Below are 6714 nucleotides of genomic sequence, written 5' to 3' on the forward strand. Positions count from 1 at the left end.
ATGAAACAGTCACCTCAGTTTGGCTTTCTACAGCTTTAGCTAACTGTGATGAACTTGCATGGTGATTTGCCTCAACTCTTCTTAGGACAAAACGCTCATCTCGAGGTGTTAATTTCCATGGATGGCCTGGAAGTCTCAGAATGCTTGCCACAAGTCCATATTTTTTAAATTTTTGAATAACTTTCACTACTGTATTCCAACTAATGAACAATGTTTTACTAATTTTATTGTAGCCCTGACCTTTTTTGTGTAAAGAAATTACTCCAGACTCATGACATTTCTCTTTCATGTGGTGCCATAATTGTCAGGTTTGAATGGGAGGAGATTTTATAGGTTAAATACCACCCTCAATTGTCAATTATCGTGCAGCCACCTGTGTAATGATTGATTTGACTCATCTGTTATTTCATTGGGGTGTACTTATTCTCGCACCATCTTCTTAAATCACTTTGTTAAAAAAATTCAGTTTTGTTTGTTTGTACTGACAAATCTCATTTACAACTAATAAACCAGAGTTGCTGGAATATTTTATTGTATAGAGTCCCATAGAAAGTATTAATTATAAAGAGAGACAGATGATTTTCTGAGACATCTGTTGGGGTGTACTTATTTATACAGAGCACTGTATGTGTGTATGAGGATAAAGCAGTAGCGCAGTCTCAAGTGTACACCTGAGGAAAAGGCTACCACCGGGTGTGTGTGTGTGTGTGTGTGTGCGCGCGCGCGTGGTATTATGTAGCTTTGCTGTCCCGGCCGGTGGCAGAGTGCTCTGTCACACTGAGGTTTAATCAGTGCTGGTTGGCTGTATGTAAAATGTCTGTTCACTTTAAATGATGGTCTGGAAGTCAAAAGGTCTGTTTTGTATCAAGTGGACATTTTACAAAATGTATACCCAATATCCCTGTCTTCAATAGCCAGGCAGAAATTCGGGTAAGCTTTGAAATGTTTGAAATGCAGAAAGCACAGAGATGGCCAATTATCGCCAAAGATTTTGGGACGGTCTCTGGAGCCAATGGAATACTGTGCTCTCACATAAATACAATACCCATGAGTCTTATCAAACAATCAGAAAAGCAGGAGTTTGTGCTAAACAAATCGAGTAATATATAAGTAGCTACCTAGTACACAAGTATAAGTATACTCCTAGGCTAAAGATATTCAGTCTCAGATTTTCACAACTCCACACTTTTCAAGGTAACACATTTTGTATAGTAACTTGAAACCTACAATGATTTTGCCCAGTCAATTATTGTATCTAATTCTGTTTACATGAGAGATAATTTTAAAACAACTGATTGAGGACAGATTTACTCCAGCTTTAATTCAACAATGAATTTGAGAAGCTTCTGTTTGGCCAGTTATTATAATTAGGGGTTAATGGAAATGTGCTTGTACCTTTAGAGCCAATGCTTTTTTGCCCTTGAAACCATGGAAAATACTGTATAACTCCAAAACCCCAGAAAAGAAACAGTGGACAAGTCTGGTTACAGACGTGTTACATCGTCATGACCTGAAAGGGTGTTGCACAAGGAAGAAACCCATACTCTAACACCGTCAGAAAAAGCCAGAGTGTATTTTTTTTATATAGCTGTTTAAGAAGTGTTCTCTGGTAAGATTAAACCAAAAAAATTTAAATGTTTGGCCATAATGATCAAATGTTATGCATGTAAAGCTTTTAATTCAAAGAACATCATCCCAAGTGTCAAGCATGGGGGTGGCAGCATCATGTTGTAGGAGTGTTTAGCTGGAAATGGGACTGGTGCACTTAGAAAATAGATGGCATCATGAGGAAGGAGAATTATCTAGATAAACTAAAGCAACACCCCTAGACATCATCAAAAATGTTAATGCTTGGTCATTTTCTAGCAGGACAATGATCCTAAGCAAACCTCCAAAGATTTAACAAAATGGCTTACAGACAACAAAGTGAAAGTAATGGAGTGACCATCACAAAGCCCTGACCTGAATTCCACAGAAAACGTGTGGACTGAACTGAAAAAGTGCATCCAAATGAGAAGACCCACAAACCTTTGTCTCTTATTTTGAAATGACCTCTTATAGAAATAGATGATGACCCTGGTTAACTTAATACAGGAAATGTATGGTAAAAAAACAAAAAAAAAATCTGTGAAGTTATTTTTGTAAAATGGAGGAAGAAAAGCTTGATGACAAAATAAGTGAACTCACACTGTAAGCCACACAGTAAGCCATCCTGACAACATTACTGTCACCTGTTTAGACTTACTGCTAACTTTGAAACTCTTCCTTTCATTACTTAGAAGATCCCTACGTTACTGGTAATGACTCAGATACGGACACACATCAGGAAATTAGACCTGTTTAGTTCAATCTGCTTCTGGAACAATGTTGATATTTTGCTTAGTTGTCTCACATCAGTCAATTTGGATCTCATTTACATAAAATAAAATACCCAGGAGTTCATATCTAGTAATGAATGTTGTGATTAATTACCATTATTGCACAAAGTGTTTACTCTTATTTGTTTTTCAGCAAATATGTGACTTTCACTTTAAATTAATAGCTGTTAAGACATGAAACATTATTGTGGTTTGGTTTCTATTCTAGTTGTGCTGTGTGGCCTTAACCAGTGAGAAATGAGGAAATGCTGCCATTCACATTCTCAGAAAAGCCAAAATTAAAATAGTCCCACATGCATGTTCTCACTACTGCTATTTTGTTGAAAATTGTTAACAGTAATCAAGACGCAAAAAGGAGGAAAATCCTGAGACTCAGTGAAGATTCAGTGCCACTGCAACCTTCAGCAGCACCAGGAATCTGTGGAACTGTCACAAATTCCCCCTCAGTGCACAGCGTGTGTCCTGCAGTGAGTGCTGCTGTGCTTTTGTTTATGATTTACTTTTGTTTTGTATTGTGCCTGCTTTTTTATTTGGATTATTATTATTATTATTATTATTATTATTATTATTATTATTATTATTATGGATCTGCTTACTGTGATGTTGCCTTCCTATATGTTGATCTCTGCTTGGAATTATAAAAATTTTATCCTTTAACAAAGGACACCCTGAGTTTAGTCTCTTGTGTCCTGTTTCATCAGAAACAGACAGATAACGCACACAGACAGCAACATTCCATCAGACTGTGACTGAAACAATATATTTGCTTCCTTAGAGAAGTGTAAAAATTCATATGTCAGCTCTAACAGTAAAACTGATGATCTACTCAAACCTTCGGCTAAAAATAAAAAACATAACAGCACACCAAGACTTTCCTGACTGCTTACAGTATGTTGATCAGTTGCTGTTATTCGTGTCAGCAAAATGAAGACATAAAGACTTTTTAGCCTCATTTACAGAAACAACATCATCTCTCTCTGTCTCTCTCTCTCTCTCTCTCTCTCACTCTCTCTCTCTGAAGTCTGATTGGTGTTTAAGAACACAGGGAGTGTCGAGGCTTTAACACAGACACTTCTCATTCAGTCAGTCATCAGTGTGACAGGATGGAGCTCCGTCCACTCTGTGTGTTTCTCTGTGAGTATTAGTCTGTAGTTAAGGTTTGATACTGAATTTAGCATGAACTGTGCATTCTGCTTTGTTGTGGTGTGTTTACATTCGACCCAATTTATTTTATGAGTAAAATATTAAATAGTCATTAAACAAACACTGTTTTTAGCAATTGCATGCTGGTGTCTCTCACGTGTGCAGAACATAAAAGCTGCTGTTATGCATTGGCAGTCGGTATTTGTTTAATATGTTACCTTTTAAATTTGTTTGGAGATAGTTTTTGCACTCTGTCATCTGCAAAAGTGAAGAATTTGCTCGTGTAGATATACCATAAAATGCTGCAGGGCGTAGCATTTAGCAGGAGACTGTGGCAAGCAGACAGGAAATTACTTGACAGTTTCTAAATGAGAGACATTTATATTAATAGAGACATGGCACTGTGTTCAACAACAGAACAGATGCTGCTTTGAATAAATCTATTTGTGGATTTAATATCATTATAACATATAGAGTGTGAAATTAATATAGGACAGGCACAGACTGATTTGAACTTTTTATAGCAATTCAGCTTTGCATGACACATTAATATGGCCTGTGTTTAACAGATAATAATTCATATTTACCACAGTGCGGTTAAATTCTTTATTCTGATTGGTTGGAAAAGTGGTTCTCAAACTTTTTCAGTGTGACGCCCCCCTTGTGTAGGGTGCATCCCTTTGTGGCAATTTAATTTTTTTCAAGTTAGGCTCTTCTGCGTTAACTTTCTCAGGTAATAGACTATGTCCTATATCTAAATACTTATCTATTTTAAATAGCCATAGGATTTATCAGTGTGTGGCTAACAGGACATTAGTATATCAACGGATGTCTCTGTTTGGTGTATGTCTTCATTTGCTGTGTATAATTTATTTAATTCATTAATATTTCTCATTTTTATGTACATCATAGTTCAAAGGTTGACAATCCGGACTTACATACAGGTAAAGTCAATTTAATAAATAATAATGTTCTAGAATTTCTATGCGGCTCCCCAAGGGATCACGGCCCCCAGTTTGAGAACCACAGTGTTAGAAGGTGTGGATACATTTTCTATAACAGAAGCTTGTATAACAGTGCAGGCTGCAAGGCAAAGCACACGTTTGTTATATATATTAATGTTCTCACACTTTATCTTTTCTGTAGTAACAGCTAGATTGTATGGTGGATTGTATGGTGGAGGAAATGGTGTTATTTCACAAAGAAGAATGCATAATGGTTGATATGTTGTTGTTTTCTGTGAAGAGACTTTATTTAACATGTATGAAAAGAGTCTCGAGTATCTGTGCTTTGTAATCATCAGTAGTTTTTCCTCCATTGCAAAGTTTTTATTCCACTAGATTTGGAAATGAGTGTATAAGTTTTTTGGCAACATGACAAAATTTTTTGCCTCTACATTTCTTGTAACTTTAAGTGTGAAAAAAAAAAAAACAGAAACTTGTAACGTTGAACAACTGTTTATAACAGCTATAACACAAGTACTAACAAGAACTAACTTGTGTTTTGCATCCTGTGTTTATCACACAGCACTGAACATGACTATAAATGGTTGATGAGTACAGAATATACAGTCTCCTCCCAAACTATTGGAACATAAAGGCCAATTCATTTGTTTGCGCTATAAAAAAAAAGACATTTGGGTTTGAGATCAAAAAAATGGATATGAGATGAGAGTTTAGGATTTCAGCTTTTATTTCAGGTATTTACAACTAGATGTCTTAAACACATAAAACAGAACCTTTTCTATCAGACCACTCAATATTTAGGTGAGCAAGAGTATGTACTCTTGCTCACCTATGAGTAAACACTAAATATTTGGTTGCATATCCCTTGCTTTCAATAACTGCATCAAGCCTGTGAGTCAGTGACATCAAATAGTTGGTTTCTTCTTTTGTGATTCTTTTGCAGGCTTTTACTACAGCTTCTTTCAATTGTTGTTTGTTTCGGAGGGTTTTCCCTTCAGTCTCCTCGTCAGGAGGTGAAATGTCTGGTGATTGACTTGGCCAGTATAAAACCTTCCACTTTCCCCCCGATAAAGTCCTTTGTTGAGTTGGCAGTGTGTTTTAGATCATTGTCTTGCTCATGATAAAGTTCTTCCTGAATAATTTGGATGTATTTCTCTGTAGATTGGAAGACAAAATGTTCCTGTAAACTTCCTGTAATTCATTTTGCTTCTACCATCATGAGTTCCATCATCAATAAAGATTAGTGAGCCTGCTCCAGAAGGAGCCATGAAAGCCCAAGCCATGACACTACCGCCACCATGTTCCACAGATGAGCATGTTTTGGATCATGAGCAGGTCCTTTCTTTCTCCACACTTCAGCCTTTCCATCAGTTTGGTAGAGGTTAATCTTGGTTCAAGAAATTTTGTGGCCCATCTCTGTATTTCTTTGCGAATTCCAATGTGGCTTTCTGATTCTTAATGTTCACGAGTGGTTTGCATCTTGTGGTATGGCCGCTATATTTCTGTCTTTGAAGTCTTCATCGAACAGTGGTTGTGATACTTTCACCCCTGCCCTGCGGAGGTTGTTGGTGATGTCCCTGACTCTTATATGAAGTCAGCATTCGAGTCAGCATTTTTATTTATATGATAGAATATTTTCTGTGAACACTGGAAACTATCCTTCCTCTTTTAGGTTATCCTAAAACATGGTCTCCCTCTGGGTTCTATTCTGGGTCCTATTCTGTTTTTGCTATACATGCATGCTTTTGCTCTATCTGCCATCATCATGGCATTTCTTATCACAGGCATGCAGATAATACACAGTTATATCTTTCTTTTTGGGAACAATCAGTCTCTAAAGTCCCTTATGCACTGTTTAGAAGATGTTAAAAATTGGCTGACTGACAGAGACATGCTGGAGCTCTGTCAGAGTGACCATCGGGTTTTTGGTCACCTCCCAGACTAAGGCCCTTCTCCCCTTATCGCTCAGTTTGGCCGGGCGGCCAGCTCTAGGAAGAGTCCTGCTTTCTTAAACTAAATGAAAGAAAGTCGGAGATTATTATATTTGGTCCACCAAAACACACAGAGAAGATAACCAGTATTCTTGCTCTTTTAGCAATAGCTGAGAAAGTGAGAAATATTGGTGTCATAATTGACTCAACCCTTAGCTTTGATAAACAGATCAGTTCTGTTGTTAAGGGCAGCTTTCTTCAGCTTAGGATGATTTCAAAGCTAAAACCTTTTCTTAG

The sequence above is a fragment of the Ictalurus furcatus genome, chromosome 7 (assembly GCF_023375685.1).
Source record: "Ictalurus furcatus strain D&B chromosome 7, Billie_1.0, whole genome shotgun sequence".
NCBI classification, from domain to species: domain Eukaryota; kingdom Metazoa; phylum Chordata; class Actinopteri; order Siluriformes; family Ictaluridae; genus Ictalurus; species Ictalurus furcatus.